Source organism: Vidua macroura, chromosome 3 (assembly GCF_024509145.1).
Source record: "Vidua macroura isolate BioBank_ID:100142 chromosome 3, ASM2450914v1, whole genome shotgun sequence".
Lineage (NCBI taxonomy): Eukaryota > Metazoa > Chordata > Aves > Passeriformes > Viduidae > Vidua > Vidua macroura.
This window is the reverse complement of record NC_071573.1, coordinates 47,269,200-47,290,371: the sequence shown is the minus strand read 5'-3', so window position 1 is coordinate 47,290,371 and position 21,172 is coordinate 47,269,200. Positions and strand designations below refer to the sequence as shown.

General features: G+C 35.2%; 1 protein-coding gene across 1 annotated transcript in view; it reads right to left on the bottom strand.

The window, feature by feature from the left end:
- Positions 1 to 11,080, bottom strand: part of CHRM3 (cholinergic receptor muscarinic 3) — a 179,572-nt gene extending 168,492 nt beyond the window's left edge. Inside the window, exon 1 of the transcript XR_008436557.1 lies at positions 11,009 to 11,080. The gene's annotated coding sequence lies outside the window, so the exon portion shown is untranslated. The remainder of the gene's footprint in view (positions 1 to 11,008) is intronic.
- Between the last annotated feature and the right edge of the window lie 10,092 nt (positions 11,081 to 21,172).

Below are 21,172 nucleotides of genomic sequence, written 5' to 3'. Positions count from 1 at the left end.
ATAATTTTCTTAACTTTATTTTTTTTTTTATCTATGGACAGCTACAAGTTCTGAAGTAATAAAATGATGCTATGCCATGGGGCTTGCCTTTGGAACCTCACTGTCAGCTTCTGCTGGACAGCTATCATTTTCCAACGGCTAGCCTTCTTTTATCTTTGCTTTTTGTTTCCTCAGATGCCTCTTTCTTCAATTTTGCTGCACCTTGAGACTCTCTGGAACAACGACAGCCTTTTCCTATAAAGCATGTGCCAGGGCACAGGAACTACTATCCTCTCAGTGGTCAGGGGAGTATGATCTCTGAAATGAAGTTGGTTACAGCCAACAGAGAGGTGCTCACATATTTGGAAGCAACATTCCTTTACCAAAATAGAGGCACTTTGAAGTTCTTACTTCTCACGCTTAGAACAATTCCTCACACAATCTGGGTGGCACATAAAGATTCACACTGTATCAGTTAATCATGGAGAATGGGTTCATTACACTGGAATCCCCACCAGTACTAAATGGGTGGGGGTAAAAGTGATGGTTCATTGGTTTTTAACTGACATAACACAACAACCCTCTCTGGGAAAAACAACATAGTTTTACAGTTAATTTAATTGAAAAGTACAGTGGATTAGTTACTGTGGCGAAAAAAGCATTCACAGAATTTAACATTATTTTGGGATACTGCAAAAAAGTAACATGGACATGGGAAACTTAGAAGAACCTCAGTTTTCAAAAACTTCCTGGAAACTCACAGCTCCTAAAAGTGAGTTGAGATAGGCAAAATGTTGCTGGAAGATAGTGATCTCTCTGCTGCCTGGGGCTCAGAAACAGAGGAAGAGGGAAACGGGGAGCACATTCAGCTGCAGCGTGGAATGAGCTCTTCTCAAGCCTGAGGATCCAATATTGCTCCTGGCTGGAATGGTCAATCACAAAACCATTTTTTCTCTTAGTTCAGTTTTCACCTATCACATCAGGAAAATGAAACCTTAAGTGTAAATTAGAGAATTTGAAAAAAATACTATAGCTCTATAGTTCATCAAGTCTGAGAAATGATAAATTCTTCCAAAAATTTAGTCCAGACCAAGTACAAGCAGCTTTTAAAGTGTGTTGTATCAACACATTCAAACTAAAGCATTCTTTGCAGCAGATAATGACAAGCTTGCACATGAACATTGGTGTCTTGCTTTGACTTTCTTCTCCTAAAGGACAACTTTAAGTAAAGGGAAAGAAAAAGGAGAGGAAAAATAAAAGTAGTTTATTTCAGTACTTCAAACAGTTAGAAGCTTATAAGTAATCACACACTGTATAATAATGAATTCAGTCCAAAATGAACACTAGGAGCAAAAATGAAAAGTGAAACATAAGTAAACTCTGTAAACAATTATATGGCTCACAGAAATGTGATATAAAAGGAACTGCATAAAACAGTTTACAAGCAAGGTTCATAGCTTTCTTTAACCAAATAGAGGGGGAAGTCAATGTTAGCAGTCTCATAATACTCACTGAGGTGATGGTAATATGACAGCATTATTTATCCTCTGAAATAACAATGACTCTTTGTGAACAATTGAATTAGCTGTTATCTTATAAACAGCTCAGGATCACAGACATATATGTAATAACAGAGGATGCATACAGCCCTACAGTTACATGCACCTTCTTTCTTCCACCTGTGTCACCCACAAAAGCCTGGGAGCACTGGATGATGTCACCCCATGTGCAGTCCCCCATCCAACCTAAGCACAGAAATTAAGTCACCCCTTTTGAATCATGTCTCCCCAGGCTCAAGTTCTTCTGGTTTTAAAAATTTGTATTAGGACTTTAACAAATATGGTGAAATTGTGCTTGAATCTGCTCAAGTATGTGCATTTGCCAAACAAAAGAAATCCTGTGAGTATTCCTGCTCCACAGCTGACTCACATTCAGAACTAAATCCTACACACTATTATTTTATGGCCTTGCTTGGAGTCAACATAAAGCTGACTTGTACTTAAATTACTTTCAAATCTCCTTTGGCAAGAACAACTTTCCATAGTAAGGAGAACTATTCTTTAGAGACCAGATGTTTTAACACCAACACCTGAATTCATTTCATCTGAGCTTTTCAGACTCATTGCCATCACCTGCTGTAGATGCTAATGTACTGCTTTGGGCTGTTGGAAAGTTTGATGCCTCAATTCTCACAGGATTTATCACTTTGAGGCAGGGCCTTCTCTTCCTCTCTCCTGAGTACAATAACACACCCACAAATCCTCTCTTCTCAAAAGCCTTCAGCCACTCTTTCATAGCTATGTAGCTGGGCAGCACACAAAGAAATAAAATTATTTTCCTAACATAAAAAATAGTTTCTTCTTTTTCTAATGTTGCAAAGACAAATTATCACAATCTTTCAGTCAGGAAAAAGTGAACCACAAGATATTTTAAATACTTATGGTATTACCTATTTCTAAGCGGAATAATTTTTTCCAAGCATTTGAAGCAAAGCCACCAGGAGGAGGGGACACAGCAGCTGCTCACCAGAACCAAGCAACAGAACAGCTTAGAGGAAGAATTAACAGAATGAGAGACTATATAACTGAAATTATTATAAAAAGGTTATAACACCAGATGTAAGCTGAAATCCGGTTGATAAACCAAATTGACACAGTTTATTTTATTAATACAAATAGTTAAACCAAACCATAGTGTTATCACTTACTCAAAATGTTTCAGCTTTAAAGCATGGCATTGATTAATTAGAACTACACATGAAAGTCTTGTATAATGGAGTCAGGCCATTAACTTCACTTGGCTGAATGTGAAACTTGGGCTGTAAGTTTTAAGTCTTGAAAAGTGCTATATATATTCTCCAATGGGAAATAATTTCCGCACCACTAAAATGCCCATATTGCTCTGCTGAAACAGAGACTATTTAACAGAGCACCAAAACATCAATTTCACTGAGCAGAGGAAATGAAGACTGTCTACTACAAATGAGTAAACGTTTTCCAGTAACAAGTAGAACAAGTAGAAAATGTAGAACAAGTAGTAACAAGTAGAAAATGGTTCAAAACGTCTTGCTTCTCATGACTTTTTTTTTTATTTATTTAAAAAAAAAACCTCCTTGGTTCAATAAAGTTAACATTCTGTTTATATATAAAAAGAATGCATCAGGTAGCATGCAAAAGGGAAAGTGTGTAATTTCTGTGAATGTCAAACCATTGAGTTCCTATCATTTTGAGACACCGCTTGTGTACCTAAAATGTACAATCCATTTGAAAAAGTGTGGTTGCTCCAAAGATGCAATTACTGCAATTCCAACAAAACAAAATGAACTATAGGAAGCACTGGGCTCTTGAGGCTTATCTTGGCCTTGCATTTTAAAATAGGAAATAACAATATTGCATGCACAGACAATTACCCAGAGGGTAATATATCCCTTTCTATGATAAGTATCGAAGACAGATGTAAGACAAGAATTGCCTTCTGAAGTTTCCTGCCTCTCCCCATGGACAACTTAGAAATACTAGGTGAATCCTATCTTTATTATAAAGAACTGAGTAATAAGAGATACACAGTAATGGCTTCAGATTTCAGATAAAGTGAGCAATTTAAAAAAAAGTGAACATAATTTTAAAAGAAAGGTCATTTTCCAAGTTTACTCTTCTCCTTTTTTTCCCCCTCACCAAAACAACTTTTTTTTTAAAGTGCCTCTGTATAATTTAAACTATTATTTCCTCTTCTTATGTATGTGCACATTTATATATATACACATACAGCATACCAAAAAATATATAGAGGAAATGAAATTAAGATATAACAGCATATGTTAATTCTTAGAATAATGAATATCATGTCTCACCAAGACATTGGTACCAAGTATTCAAAATCAGTATACTGTAGTATCTAAATTGTTTCCATATTAGCATGGAAAAGAATGACTTTTGATACTAAATCTATTTACTGCCTCATTTAAGCAAATGATGTAGCAGAAAAATTAAACTTTCCCAAGAGAAATGCTTATACACAGAAATGTATAGCCCAAATTAGTAGCTAAAAACTGCTGTAAAATGCACTCAATTCACATAAAACACAGTTAGAAGACATGTTTTTATAAAGCTCAAGAAGGCTGGATAATACAAAGGGAAATAAAATGAGAGGAAAGCTAATAAGAGAAAGTATTACATTGTTTTAATAAAAGCAGAGAAGGGTACTAAAATGCTTTTGCCAAAAGCAATACTACGAAAGATACACATTAAAGTTATCAGGATTTGAGCCGGTTTACTCCAACTTTAATTTTTCTGGTAAAAAAGGATATCAAAGGGTATTTAACTGAGACCAGTGAGTCTGAAAAGGTGATTATCTAAAACCATTAGTAATTCCATCAGAAAGCATATATTTGTGAAAATCTGCACTGATACAGTTTTGATCTCATTTAGCTAGTTCTATCCAACCTAAAAAAATGCCAATATCTAGATGGTGAAAATTATTTGACAACAATAAGAGAAAAAAGAAAAAAACACCAAGCCTTACATAAATTTCTGAATAAATTTGCTCAGATTTAATACAAACCTCATCTCAAAGCAATGAATGTAAAATTGAACTGTGGATGCCTGTTGTAACAACATGAATCAAACTTATGAATCTTATTCGTCCCCTTCTCAATAACTTAATTAGTTTTTGAATGCCTAGATTTTGTTTCCTTAAGATGAGAAATATAAATTGCTTATCAGAAGCTCTATCTTCTCTACCAGTTTCCTCATTCCACCATTTTTTGCTGTTGCTGATGCAGGCTATAGGAATAATCAGTTAGAGGAGATTTAGACACCATATGCCTTTGTTCAGTTGGAAAATCAGAAAAATGCAATGATTCTTACCTGTTTTCCACAATGTGCTTTGCAAAGGCACTTTTCACAAAAGTTTTAAGATATTATGCTTAATTTGGGTACACAGACTTATAACTATTCTTTGATATTAGGTAAACTATACAACAACATTGATATATTGACAATAATTCAAATAAAACAAAAAATCAAATCTTACCTCACTGTAAAGGCAAATTTTAGCAGCCTATATTTTTCAATAACTTCATTGTTGACCTGCTGATTACACAAGAGGCAACAACTGACAGTAAATTAGGGGGAGTGCTGGCATAAATGATGGCAGCGTCTCTAGCTGGGAAGATGTTTGCATTCTTGAGGTTTAAGCCAACAAAAACCTCATGTCCTATCCCAGGTGCCAAGGTGGGTTCATGTCACAGAATAACTCCCAGCGTGAGTAGGGACCAGGTGTGGAAGGGATGGGCAGGAGCCCTGGCAAGGGCAGAAGCCACATTTGCCCTCATCCAGGTGGGCAATGGTCCTGGACAAATAGTGTTTAAATACCTCATTATCATATTATTTATTTCAGAATTATGCCTATAATAAAAATCTATTCCCAACATCTATATTTATATAACACTAAGCTTCAAAATAATAAACCTTCAGAAAGGAACTCTACCTGCTATATATGAAAAAACAAAGAAAAAAAAATGCTGATTTCTTTAAGCAGCATACTTCTTTTTTTCTCCTAGAAGTCCCTATTGAATCACTTCTGTGACAAACCTCGGAGTTATCAAACTCAGGTTTCTCAGGGATATTGGAAGAACTACCCAATTCCAGCAGTCAGTGTACAGCATATAGGAGATATGTATATTTAGTTTATCTTTAGAAGAAATAAAGTTCCACTTTCTAGGCATATTTTTGGGTGATTAATCCTAGGAAACTGTTAAGTCCTTAACTCTTCTAGTAAGCATTTACCATATCTTCTCCAGACAGATATCCAGAATTAAAACTGTGATTGATTACACTGCAAACCTGGCTGCTGTGCAAGTCAGGAGTGCAAGCAGGAAGAAGAGGTGACACAACATGCCATGTGTCTCCTCCTGCCAGCCCAGCCACCCTGACAAACAGGAAAGAACATCTGGCAGCGGATTTGCCTAGCACTTACAGAGGCTGAAGTAAGCAAAATTCTTTGGTGAATCCCTAGAACTCATCTGTTGCCACCAAGAAGAACCAAAAAGAAGTGGTGAGGATGCAGCTGCTGGCATCTCCTGTCCTCCAGACATGGACAAAAGTGATGTTGGTAAATCACCTGAACATGTATTTCAGTGCTGTGAGCATGCCAGTGTGAGACCACAAACTAGTGAACTCAGTTACTGATTGTCTAAAATAAGCCACCTCTCCTTTCCAAATGGTATCTGACTGAGTTAGCTGCACCAATTTCATGCTGTTCCACAAGGTTTAATTTTGAGGAGAGGAGGCAGTGCAGCTTGGGCACCACAAGCAGTTCATCACCGATACAGCTCTGCTTGTTCACACACCATTTAAACACTTCCAGCTTTCCAGGCTCCTCCCTCCCCTATCAAACTTACAATGCGTTGGATAGTTCTGGTTATCTGTTGGAAACTTTACCTTCATAGCAAGACTATTAAAAAAAAAACCAAAATACAAACCCAAATAGATCTTAAGCACTCATTATATTCTTGTATTATTTTTAATGAGAAAAAAACCCATAACAAACTAGATTAATATTCTAATTTAAAAAAAAATAATCGGCTTACTAGTGTTTGCTTGTTTGTTTTTTTTTTTACCCTAACAAAACTGGCAAGCTCTTAGTTTTCTGCAGAAAATGGCTGCTGTTGCTTTTTCACAGTAGCACAATAGAAAAGCTAAAAATTAAATATTAATACATTGAATATATTTTCAAGCAAACTTGCTCAAGCTTTAGACCCAACTTTTTCTTTAAGAGCCTGCAGCAGTTAAAGAGTATAGAATTTAAACACAACAGTAAGATTACCACAGAACCTCTTCTGATTCCAAGCAGTTTTAAAAACTTACTATGTTTTTAAATGCAAAAATGTCACAGTAGTAGTAACATTATTAGTACAAATAATTCATTAATTCAAAAGAAAATTATGCAGGAATTCAAAACTTTAGAAAGTGAAAATATTTTCTCCATTCAGATAAAGAAATTGCTTGCAGCAGTTCATTTAAAACCAATTCCTGTCACACTAACATTAGAAGGACGTTCTTTAAGAGAAAATAAAATGACAGACTGATTCATTGACTAGCACGTTTGCAGGACATCGTGATAGAGAATCATCAATCAAGACTCCCTACTAATAGAAAATCATTAGAACAAAGCACATCAGCAGCAATGCCTCTTCAATTATCAGGCCTTTCTGTAACCAATACCTAACCTTGAGGCCAGTTTCTCAGTAGCTTTCAGAGTTCCTATGACATAATTTATTCAAGACTCTTGACATAGTGCAGTCCTTCAGTATCAAAATATCAGCTTAAAAATTAAGTACATAAAGGTGTAGGTAAACAAGGACAAAGGGGAGTTCTTACTTTGAAGGCACTGAAGCAACATGAGTTTAAATTCACCCAATCCAGAAGTTTTCAAGATAAATGTTAGCAATATTTCTTTGTTTCTATTACCTCAGTTCAGGATATATCTCAGCAGGATCGGGTTTACTTTAATAAATGCTTACACTGATTTTTTGTGTACCTGACATGCCATTTAGTCTGTCACCCAAACAAAGCCTGTGATGTGGTTTGGACAGCCAGACTAGCAGGTGGTACTGATGGACCCAGGTTCACTGAATTCACTGTGTGAATTCTGATGAAGCAATGTTCTAAGCAAAATCAATGGCAGTCTAGAGAACCCTGAATATTGCCACAATAGGCAGAAAGCAATAGAAATAATAAAAACTGGTTTTAATACGTATTAATGATGCTTTACAGTTAAAATTGAGTACTTTAGTTACAACACAATTTGTAAACTCTGAGGAGCCTCCAGCACAGAGAAGCTGAAACAAGAGTTCCGAAGCAGAACCAGATAAAATGCAAGGTTCCATTGCTCAGTAATGATACAGGAGGTTTCACTACATGATTTTTGACAGATTGTTTTGGGTTGAGAAATGAGATACAGGGCTAGACTTTTTTCATGTTTTCTTCTCATTGCCTTTTTTTTTTTTTTTTGTTTTTTTTTTGTTACATAATAGAATGGTAATCTTACTTAGCAGCAGCTGCCATTGTTTCTTTAAGTGGTTATCTATATAATATAACACTCAGAAAATACAGGTGGTAAATATTAGGAATACCTGCTATGTTTTTTTTAATTGAGCTTTCTAGAATTATTCAGTCTTCCAAGTAAATGAAGGTAATTCTATATTAAAAATTCCTTTGTTATTCTTATAACTTAACATATGGCCTGAAACACTTTTTGTAGATGTCCTGACCTTTAATGTTTTATACATTATCTTTTCAATTACCATAAACATCTCCCAAATAGCACCTGGCTCCTGTTCTCTATGGCTTCTTTTTCATCCTGTGCTGACTTTGCATATTGAACATCTGAAAAAAAATCCTTTCAAAATTAAAATACTATATGAATTTCCTCAATATATAGCAGAAAATTAAGATTTACACTTTTATTGTTGTTTGGCTTTGGTTTGGATATTGTTGTTTGGGGTTTGGTTCATTAGGATTTTTTTAAATCTCAGTGTTTTCCAGCAACCAAAAAAATCCTATCAAAGTTGATCAGTTGGTCTAAAGCAGAATGAAGATCAGAAGGCACTCAACTACAGGCTGATACACATTTTTATATTTAAAGTACTTCTTCCTTTGAAAGAGATTGTATTTCCTTTTCACACAAGTTCTCAAATCCCACTGTGCCCTCTAAAAGCCTGACTTGATTGTAATAGGACACCTGTAATAGGTTTCCCTGGTCTATTTAATGGGGTATAGGATTTGGGAACAAATTAGAAATATTGTTATCATTATTATATTACAGATTTTAAATATATGCTACTGCTTGAATATTGTTTTCTCTCTTGTAGGGTTTGGATTTGGTGAGAAAAGCTTACTTCTCCATTCTGTAAGCTACTGTGGTAAGGGTAGAAAATCCTCTAGGTTTCACATCCTGTGTGATGGCATTCAGTTTACTTCCTGATGCCCACCTTAGCTTTCTTCTGGTTAGAAAGAAGCAGTGGAGTAACTTGCTGGCCATTTGAGGGCCTGTGTGAGCCTTGAGTGGATACAGTAGTGAGAGGAGGATGAGGATGCCCTTACACGAGGTACATTCTCTTTGCTTGAAGATTTGGATTGCAAAGAGGAACAGTTCTAGCAAGAATGACAAAACAGTGTTAAATTGTCAAGACAATGTATAATGACACTTCTTAAACAATTGAAGATGTCATCAAACCTTTTTTTTTTTTTTTTAAGTCTGGCCTCAAGGGAAACACTGTGGATTAGAATGGATTTTGTTCTCTTGCTGGTGGACACAGGAAAAAATGCAGTAAAATGGCAGGAAAATGTAGTGGAGAAGACAGCTGCAAAAGGAAACATAATCCTGCAGTACGTACACATATGGGATAGACAGTTTTTTCTGTTTAAAGAAGTTAGTTCTTCCATGAGACTTGTCACAAAGCCCTGATTTCATGATGAATCAGTGCACACCCAGGATGTATAAACAGGCTAAGAAATGTATGGCACATTGCTAATAAGGAAAAATAAAAAGGTAAAGTCTTTGAAGCAAATCTGCTAATTTGGCAAATAGAAAGCTTGGTTAGAGAGCAATGCAGAACTCAATAAATACCCAGGGCAATGCTTCGCAGAACCAACAGGTGCTGGATAACCCATCAAACAATATCAGGTTTGTCCCCTCAAAAGTTGCAGGTGGAAACAAGCAAGGTGATGCTTTTTTTGCTATTTATCTGGCTCCCTGGTTTCAGAGTTGTATGGTTACTACCTGGGAGGTGGAAAATTTGAAGTGCAAAGCCAGCTGAAACTGGTAACAGAGAAGCAGGCAGACAACGACAGGATAAGAAAATGTGCTACAGGGCTGTCCCTTTTTCAATGTAAACACCCATAATAATAGCAACCAGTTTTGCTGGTGAACATCTCTATCCACTTTATGAGATATTTAAACACATCCTTCTATTACCAAGTGCACTTCTAGAAATTGCATTGCATCTTAGTTCATTACAGCAATTAAGCATGTAGTAAGAACAGCCTTGACTAAATGCCTTATGGCATTAGGCAAATTCATATTTGTCTCTTCTATTCTCTTTACTTTTTTCACTACTTCTGCATCCTTCTAAGAACTCTGGAATCTGAAGAAGAAAGGGAAAGATACCTTTCATATATCTTTTCTAACACAAACACTAGATGCAAACTTAGGGTAACAAACATTAACAGGCAAATTTTAACAGTGGCTAAGCAACTGTTCCAGATATTTCAGTATCATTTATAACCAAACACTGGCATAAGAACCATATCTAAACCCTCAAAAAGGAGGAGAGTGAGAGAGTGAAAATTTAAACCTCAATTTCTTAACCTGATTTTTGGAGAGGAGGCTGGGCTGCAATTTCTGCTGTGTTAAGGAGTAGTCAGTGGAATGTTCTGACACCCAAATTTGGTTTGTCAATGTGTTTAGCCAAATGAAAAATGAGTGCTTTGGATCTCATTATTGTATGTCATTATTGTATGTCTAGACACAGAAGCAATAATTCAGTTATAATATGAAGAGCCTTGCTTTTAATATTATTGATTATACAATACTTAACAGTGCTCACAGATACTATAATCAGATTAATTGTAGGCACAAAACAGAGAAGCAGCACAAAAAACAAAACTGAAAAATTATTTCCAAATATTTTCTCCAATTAATTTTTTTACCCATGTCTATTTGTAACACAGTTACAGTTATCTTAAATACATTGTGGTACATATCTGACCAAAAAGAACATTTGGTTGGAATCTAATTTGAACTAAACACACTAAATGAAGGTGAAGACACTTTCAAGTTGACAGGAAAGAGAACATTTCAAGTTGTGTATCAGAATTTTTGCACAGCTCTAAAATAATCCAAAAAGAGAAAAGTTCTATGCAGTTGTTTCTGAACTTCGGTTTCAGTTCTATACGGTTATTTCTGAACTTAGGTTAAAGTTCCTTCTCTGAAGCATTTAATATAAATGTACAGAATCAAAACTCACCACAGACATGGAAGAGGAGAAGTATATAGCATGTTTGAGATGACTGTATATCATCCAACTGGCAGTCCATTATACCATCGGCTGATGAAAGATTTTTCCATAACCATAAAGATCTTAAAAAAAAAAAAAAGAGAGAAGTCAAGAGATAATCACACACTGAAGAAGTGAAAACTGAATGCTCCTTATTTAAAATACAGTTTCACTGCTGTTTAAAGCATACTTTTAAAACAACAGTAACAAAAGAGCCTGTTCCACATCATTACCATCCAGCAAGAGGTGGACACACATTCTCGTACAACCACTGCAATGGTATTTGGTCAGATACTTCATTTGCAATTATTTTACAGATTTTTTGACTTCCAGCTGATTTTAGGATTCACATCTATTTTTTTTTTCAATATTGTTTAACAAGGACAGTTGTATGCATTGGCATGTTCTCAAAACAGTATTTTTCAAGTGCTAGTTTCCTTCTTGTTTCATTTATGCAAGGCTCTACCACACATTTTCTACCAAAACACAAAATCCACATGCCAAAATTATCTACAAAGGTGGATGATGGGGATGACTGCACAAGAGCAGGCAGCTGACAAAGCCAACACCTCTAATACAAGATACACTATTCAACTTGTGTTAACAGCACATGCAGAACAAGGGACACCCACCACCCCATCAACAGCAACTATTAATTCCTTGTTTCTCTTTTGCTAAACACAAAGGCCAGAGTGCTACAAAGCTTGCCTGAGGATCTGATCCCAGAGTTGCATTTTTAAACATTGGTGATGGGCAGAATGATAAGAGAGATGGATTCTAGGCCAAGTGGCTGTATAGCACAAAGCCAAATGGAGCTTCCAAATGAAGCAAAAGCCAATGGAGCTTCACAGAAAAAAATTATATCAGCAATTTTCAGGAATCTTGTTTTCTCCCAATTAATCTTTAATAGGCATGCCTGAAAGAATTTCTATACAGAACCATTTTTTCATGGTTCCTCAAAGTTCCCAGAAAGTGCTACAATTTAAAGTGAAACACTGGCTCAAATCAGAAAACCTGGCAAATTTGGAGTTCTTGAGTTTTGTGGTTAGTGTTTGTTTGTTTGGCAGGGAGTGGGGGGAGGAGGGGTTTGTGTGTTGGTTATTTGTTATTGTTGTTGTCTGGTTGGTGTTTTTTTTGGATTTTGTTTCCTCAAAGCAAAAAGGGATGGGAGGCTTCCACCACTCAAGATGTATCCTGTGGGTATTCTCAGCTCAGTCAGAGAGAAAGAGAAAGGTTTTCTAACCAGACAAGAGCCTGGGAAACAGTTGGGAAAGAATGTAAATAATTCTCTAATCTTGTTATTCATATTGTTTATAGATATGCTCTGCTACTGTGCGTCATTCACTGCACACCAATGGTGTGACATGTTTTTACTCTAAGACCAATGAAATTAGTCTTCTTGATATTCTCTATATATAGAGTGGTACATTTGAAATAAAGGGAGAGCTCATTTTCTTTCCCTTCTGATCTGGAGTTCTCTGTTCCCATCCTGCTCGACAGCGACAGTATCCCATTTCAATAGATTGAATTCAATTAGATTTAAATATTTCCTCTCAAAAGAGGCTTTCAATTTTAATTATAATTAATGTCAAATCTTCTGTTAAAATAAAGTTAGGATAAAAGTGAAAATGTGACCCCAGCACAGCAGTTCCTCTCTTATGGAACTCTTTTATTAAAGTCAGATGTTCCAAAACACACTTCTCATCAGATAAAGAATGAGATTTCATGAGATTTCAGGGATCTCTCTGAAGTGAGGTTTTACATTTTTCATAGAACTGCAAAGAACTTAAAAGCTAAGAAATTGATTCTCTTTTCACCTTTTACGAGAACAACTTAGGTAAAATGAATATAATTTTCTGACATTTTTCCACGGACTATTTTTGTCTGCATCAATCACACTTTTCTTTTGACTCTCTCTTCTGCAATTTTACGTCTAAATTCTGTTGATAATTTAAGGACAGTAACATGACCCTTCCAAACATTTAACCCTCCTACTCTGCTCTTCTCCTCTAAAAACCCACTAAAAATGCTGAATGATGGGCTCAATTGAGTGTACATGAGTAGAAAACACCATCACCCAAATAGAATAAGCAACTCCTATTCAGATTTTTTTATACAAGGGAATTAAATTCCTAATTTTCTTAACCATGAGAGTATTTTATCATGGTGGTGACCAGCATAAAAGTCAAAACAAATATGCATGGGAAAAGGCATTTTACTCACATGCAATAGTTTTTGTTGTACGTGTTCTAAATATTTTTCTGTACTCACTTTCTAATTCTCTTTCACAGGACAAAATAACATATTTTCAAGTATAGTAAGGCTTTTTTCAAACCATAAGCAACTTTTAGCAGATCCTGCAACAGGCTACTTATTGCTGCTACATCTCACATCTCTGCTATCTTTTCAGTACAAATGAACAGGAGTGAGGAATTGGTCCAATACAAGAAAAATATGTGAAAAACCTGTTCTTTTTTTTAAAGACAGGTCTGTTTACTCCCCTTAGAATACTACTGAACCCAAATGAATATTGTAATGGATGAAGTGCACAGGGGTAGGCACAGAGAGAAGATAAAGTGCCTCACCTGCCACTGTTACTACTGAAACACACGTCAAAACACACCCTTGTTTTGAAAAAGTATTTTATTGGTAAAGACAGTATTTATATGAATATATTAGTATTTCAAACCAGTATTTAATGTTCACAGTTTTGCTATGTCAATGCATTATGCAGTACAAGCTTTAAAATTTTAGGCTTTCTAAAGAGAAAATGAAATTCATATAAAATGTAAAAAATATGTAACAGAATCAGTTATTTGGGATCTTTTAAAGGATATTATCTTTCTCAAAGCCTACAAGAGCCATATCTTTATCATAAGGTCTTTCCATAACTTATTTAGATAAAGTGATCTATTTGTTATTTCATTCATCATTTTCAGCTGTGCACCTATGACAAGGCACGGGCCTAGCCCTGCCAAGACAGTAAGGTGGGCAATCAGACAGTTAGTTTTTCCTTGAACAGACTCAGAATTCACTGAAGGACTTCCTTTCAGGTGATGAAAGAACTAAAAAAACAGAACAAAACAAAAAGCCCTAAACAACATTAAAACTAGGCAAAAATCTGTAAAGTCCAGCATTTAAGAAAACTGTGAGAAGACAATTTCCCACTCTTCCTAGCTATTTCCATTAAAAAATAGAAAATTAATGTGAGAAATCAGTCTTTTTGTTTTATATTAGCATATCTTTCCTTTACTATAAAGCAGTACATTCCACAAAATTTTCAGGAACCTGGCAGATTCTTCTTCGCAGTGTGAGAAGCTATAAAATGTAGAAAGCCATAAATATGTACAATGAACAGGGCCTGGTAAGGTAACTGCTGCAGTTGCATTATAATTTCTGAAGAACAACACTTTTGTTTAACTCTTGTCTTAACTTGGAGGTAGATGCTATTTAAAGTGAGTGCACTCACATGTCAGTGGACTAGCTACCTAGAGATGATCAAGCACTGTGACTCAAATACAAGGGAATCGACTTACTGCTGTGAAATGCAAAGTTATTAAAACATTTTAACAGAAACCCCTGACCATCATTCAGTCATATGACTGAGGGGTTTGTCTTGCAGGACTAGATTTCTGAGTTGCACTTAAGGATGCTTTAATGACCAATGTAAAAAGCTGGAAATGGTGTTTACACATTCTGCTGACAGCCTTAATCTGTCAAGAAGATGTCTGCAGGGCCAAAACAATACAAGTTTTGGCCTTTCTGACTGCCCATAAAATAAAAAGCCATAAAAAGACTTTGATGTTTTCAAATACTTCAAGAACATGAAGGAAAAAAATAAACTTTGCAAGGACTAACATCATTGTATGTTTTGAGTATGCACAAAACCAAATAAGGTATTATTCCCTACAAAGAGGCTTTTTAAGAAAGCTACTAAATATTAACAAAAGCGAGAAAGCACCTGAAATACAAACAACTAAAAATCTGCTCACTGCAGCCAGAGTCTTAATCTGTTCCCAGAATTCAAGTGTCTCAGGTGGACAGTAAGAATTTATTTGTGACTTCTCTGCTGGACACAAGACAGTAAGTGGAATTACAGTCTCAGAATTACATAAAAAACAGCAGTCTCTGTGCACCAGCATTATATTGGGGCCACCCATCCCCTCAGCCAGTTCCTGCAAGATCAGCAGTGCTCCAGCACAGCTCCAGGCACTAACACTAGTACCCACCCACCTCAGCACCAAGGGCAGCCTGCTTCGAGAGCAGAGCCTCCACAGTCTGTAAAATACAAAAAGAATGAATCTGAGAATGAAGTAAAACTTCTCTCCTAGACTGACATCTCAGAAATGTGGAAAGAGTTTCAGGCTGTGCACGTCTCGCTGTCATTGCCACAAAAGCCTTTCTAAAAAACAGCAATTTCCTGAGTGTCTTACACAGCTACACAAGCACCCAGATGGAACGCAAACTACCAATTGATTTCATTAATTAGAAAAGTTGCTTTGAAGGAACTGAACATTACTGACAGAAGCAGTTTGCAAGCATTGTTCTCTAATGAAATCCAAACTGTCATTTCAACAAAGGCAAAGGGTTTTTTGCTAACAAGCAGCCTGCACTGGAAACTAATTAGAAGCCATAGGTACATAGCTGTAATTCACACTCAGTGAAAGGTTAATCTCAAATAGCCAATTGCAAATGGCTCAGCTTGTACAGATAAAATTAACAAGTCACTTGAACACCCTTTATTGTCAGCTTACACAAGGCTGTCCCAGTGCTGCTCATCTGAACGGGCAGGGCGGAATGTGGTCATTCCCACAGCCTGCCTCTGTTGCTCTGCAGGCACCCCACCAGGCCACCATGCATGCTGGAGACATGCTTGGATGCTGGATACATGAATTTCCAGTCCTTAAAAGTGTAACACTGAGGAGAACATTTTTTTGTACCTGCACCTCCAATTGTAAGTATAATTCTTGACTCCTTTTTTTCTTTAAATCAAACCAGTGGTTACTACCTGGTATAACGTGACAAAAAGAAAACACAAAAACCCAACAGTGCTGCCAGCTACACACTGTGCAAAGCAGGATGGATACAATGTGTAAATGCACACAGGTGCTAAAGAGCTTTCATGACAAAAACAAATAAGCTACACGTGGTTTTCAATCATGGACTATATTCAAACTGATTGCTATTTATACAGTTTCCTTTATTTAAATGAAAACTTCTCATCAGGTTTAGTTCTACTAAAATTCGCATCAACAACATGCTAAATGACAGTTGATTATTCTATTACACTGAAAAATAACTACATATTAATTATTTACAAAAAAAAATGGATGCATTTGTCCCCTTAAAATAAGCAAAACTGGATTGTATTCAAATGACCAAGAATTCTGGCCCTAACAACTAATACAACTTGTTTTAATCAAATTTTGTTTTATGTTATGAATATGAAACATTTTAAACTGTGGAATAGCACATTATTGCTTGAAACTCCCAAGTTTGTTTTTAGAGTGAGACCTCATAACCACAGCATCTAATGAGCCCTGATAAATTATAACGATAATGAATCCTTTGGTCTTTAAGCAAACTGTATTAGCCACTGACCTATATTCAAAGTTTAACCAATTCAGCTTGCACTTATAAGAAAAAAAATCTACTACTAAGAAGAAAAAGAATATGATCTTCCATTAAAATACTATTTTCGAAAAAGAAAAAAATGCAGAAAAAAATTGAACAAAGCTGCATTTGAAGCATAGTTAATTAAAAACACATCTGGCAGCATGCATTTTAAAAAAAATCAAAATTCTGGTTATTAGCACCAGTATCCACCTCCATAATAAAGGGCAGCCTGCTCCGAGGGCAGAGGTTCTAAGCTGAATGCAAAAAGACTCAGATGGTATCAGAGGATGAAGTAAAAATTTTGTCCTGGATGCACTTCACTGTGTACACAGTTTTAGATTGTACCTGTGTCTTACTGTCATTGCCACAAAGACCTTTCTAAAAATTGGCAATTTCCTGAGTGTCCTATGCAGCTATACAAGTATCCAGAAGGAATACAAATCAGTAATTTTCACAAAGAATTGGCCGGTATCAACTTTCCAAACAACGGATTTTCACTCAAAGGAAGAAAGGACTATTTACCTGTGACTTCTGAACAGTGAATTCCGCTTGTAGCAGAGCAAGTGAAACTATGAAACATAATTTAATTTCTCTTGCATCTTTCTTTGCTTTTTCCTTGTAGAGATCCCCCACCTTTCTACATTCTCATTCAATGTTTGTAATGACTTTAAGGCTATTTGCCTCAACTCTTCAATACTGTGAGATATATAAAATTATTCATGATTATATTGTAATTTATTAAAAATTTCTAGTAACAAATTGTTTGGGAAAGCAAATATTTGTATCCTCATATTATATTAACTAAATAATATTTTCAGGAACAGGAAAAATTCACATGCAACCTGTTGTGCTATGTAACAATTAAATGACCAGTTTTTCTGTACAAAAATTAGCTCCTTTTGCCTGTGTGAGATATGAATAAAGTAGAAAAACAAAGTATAAAGTCAGAAGCAATGGCTTGAACATATATTCTAGCATCTAGCAATAACAGTTCAATAAAATGAAAAAAGAGAAAAAAAAATTACTCCTTAACCAGGAAATAATCCTTATCCAAGACTGATTGTGGATGGAGTTTGAAAGCAGAATTATCTTGCTCCCACAAAACAGCAATGAGATTGTGCTTAGCACATGCCCCCAAAACCAATCCTTTAGGGAACTGGTGGTAGTGAACAATAAACAATAAACCTCTATGTAGCCCAGCCATATAATCACTTGTTAAAAAAAAAAAAAAAAAAAGAAAAAAGAAAAAAAAAACAAACAAAAAAAAAACACAAACAAACAAACAAAAAAAAAAAAAAAAAACAAAAAAAAAAACAAAAAAAAAAACAACCTTGAAATACTCCCTATGATATATTAATTATATTGTAATAAAACTTCTCTAGGAGAAATCAGGATGTAACAGCTTCACGGCAGCTCCTCCTTAACGCACATCAACACCAGCACCGTGGATTTGGACTCAGAGGTGAGGGGATAAGATTGGTTTTAACCTCTTCAGAAGTCTTTCATTCTTCCTCTACAGTAGTATGAAAAAAACCCAAACTGGTGCAGCAAATACCCACTATATACACGTTTTGGGATTACAAAATCTGGAAACAATCCTGGTTTCTTTGAAGCAAAGGTAAAATTAAAGATGTGGGGTAAAAGCAAGTAGTCAAAAACCCCCAAGGATCTTACAGATAGAGGTTCAGACTAGAAACATAGGGGTGTTTATCAAAGGATGCAGCAGGCAGCACTGGAGAGAAAAAAAAAAAATAAAAACTGTTTGGGAGGCAGTTAAAAATTGTTGGTACAGCACTTCACCTACTTTGTTTGTGGATGACTTACTGAACACTTGACATGTTGATTTACCCTGAAGCTTGCCTGTGATGTTCTAATTCACAGGCTACCTGTTCAGAGTGCAAGTTTTGGGGAGAGAGAAGGTAAGAACCTCAAACCATGGAATACAGGAACCAAGAAAATTACTCTTTGTCTCCTGGGTAGTGGAGGCAGTCACCCATTTGGCAGAACTTTTTCCTTACAGGGACCAAAGACATAATGGAATATCTGAGACAGGGTCATCAAATTCTGTCATTTCTAGAACACTGTATTGGAAGTAGCATCCTGAAAGTAGGAGTAAAATCATAAAAGATGGAAAGAAAGTGAGCTATAAAGTTTCATGACTTTTTTTTTTTTTTGAAAATACTATATTTCAAAATCACTAAGGACCAAGTAATTTTTTAATAATTAATAAGACATATCATATTCAAAAGAATTTGAGGTAGCAGAGAATATTCATCAGTTCACAATACAAATTAGCAAATTAATTCAGAAGATGTCTTCTGTTACTAAGGCATAAGTACATATTGTACAATTCTAGATAACTAAGTTATATTACTGATTTCTATATGGGTGATAAAACACAATGTTTAAAAACCTATTTTTATTACTGTTTTAGCATAATTCTTATTTGAACTTAACCCCAAGCACAGAGAGAGAGAGAGAGAGAGAGAGAGAATAAGCAACCTTTTCCCTCAAAATTCTAGTGCTTTCCTAAACAAGATGTTGTTAGCCAAATCTTAATATTCTGTTTCTGCATTACTATTGCTCTGTTACATTGTCTAGGAAGGTCCTTTTTTCAGGAAATAAGAAGGGACAAAGAACAGTTTTTCTGCTAATATGATCTAAACAAATAAGATAAATAATTCAGATACTACAAGGATGTACTGTTCCCTGCTATGGGGTAGCTTTATTAGTAATAATTATGAGACTAAGTTACACACAAAAATCATTCAAGAGAGATTAAAGGCTTATGCTAAACTTATAAAAGCTATGACCTAAAGGTTAACCTTCAGATATTAAAAAACTTACAAAAGGCAAAGAAGAACATGCTATATTTGGAAAGATAATCACTTCATAAATTTTAGGCAGATGTCTGAAAAAGGAAACTGCTGAAGAGAGAGAGCATGAAAATGCAACACTTGCTATCACTTTAAAGCTAACTTGTCAGAGAGGAGAATGATTTCAAGGCTGGAAGAGGCTTAAAAGACAGGCTATTGGTTTTTTTCTACATTCTATTTCAAAACCCATGAAAAAACAACAAAACAATCAAAAACAAACAAACAAACTCCAGAATAATTCAACAAAACATCATCAAAGAAAAATGCTTCCATTAAAGCACAATGTTCTTCTTTGGTCACAGTTTATCCGTTATTATCCATAATCATTCATACTACCCACAGAACCATACAACCTTTTAGCTGCTTTATACAGAATAACAGGATAATTGTGTACTTAACAAACCCTACAAGAGTACAAAACTGTGATCCTACGAGAGCAAAAAACACTTTTGCCACTGCTATCAAAAGGGTAAGGGGGGGAAACAAACACCAGCTATGACTGATAGAATATTAGAAACCTATAATTAATTCCAGTTAATAATTATAATCTGTTTATTGTCTCTCTTTCTTTTATTTTTTTTAATCAGATTACATGTAAAAAGAGATTTGAATCTCTTTTGAATTTCATTCAGGCATGTTCCAGAGCATGTGGTATTCTGGAACTACAACTTTAAGAAAACCTCAAAATTGTATTTTGTTGTTTTTTTTTTTTCTTTTTTTGCTTAAGAGACATCCTTTATGTGTGGAAGATAATTAACCATATTGTTTTATCAATTCAAATACATTTTTAAAATAATAAAGCATTCTGAAAAACTAGTCTAAGTTTTGAACACACTCAAAAAAATTGCTGTGTTTGTTTCCAAAGAATAAGTTATAGGGGTGGAATGGGGGGGAAATTTTTTAAATTTAGATTAGTGTTTGGTTAGTTTTGTCTTTAACAAAGAGTTGAGGTCTTGTTAAAAAAAATCTGAATAACTATACTTGTTTTAAGTGTTTCATTCACATCAGTATTCCTACTGCTGTTATTTTTAATAAAACGATGATGCTATTTCTAGACATTCTTCACAGAAAATCTGCTGAACTTGGTATCCATTCATTTTGAAATAAAATCAATAAAAATCAATACTATCTACACCTTTATCTGCAACAGTACATGACAATTATGACAGGGTGAGATCTAAAACACAATGTCTTTTCCCTCCAAGTAGAATTAACCAGCAATTCCTCAAACACTCTGGTGACAGGGAACTGTGTTTATATTTTAGATAGTGACTATGATAAGCCAAACACTAATGACCTTCTCTTTCCAGGCAAAACAAGCCATTTTTGTAACGGAGTTTATTTCTCCAAAGGTTTCTAACAGATATTATTTGTAAATGCATGATTTTAATCTCATCTTGAGGAATTTGTGCTGAAGTTCACTTTGTACATCCAGCCAAATGAAAGATTTTCGTGCCCTGTGAACTGAAAACATTCGATTCTCACAAAGATGCTAACATTTTTCTTTATAAATCAGAGTGTAAGCTACCAAAGTAAGACAGCTGAAGACTTCCTAATAAGAAAGAGATCCATAAATTGTCAATATTATAGTTGTTTCTTCCCAAATAAAACTTATGCTTGAGTGTCTGGCTTGTTTTTATTT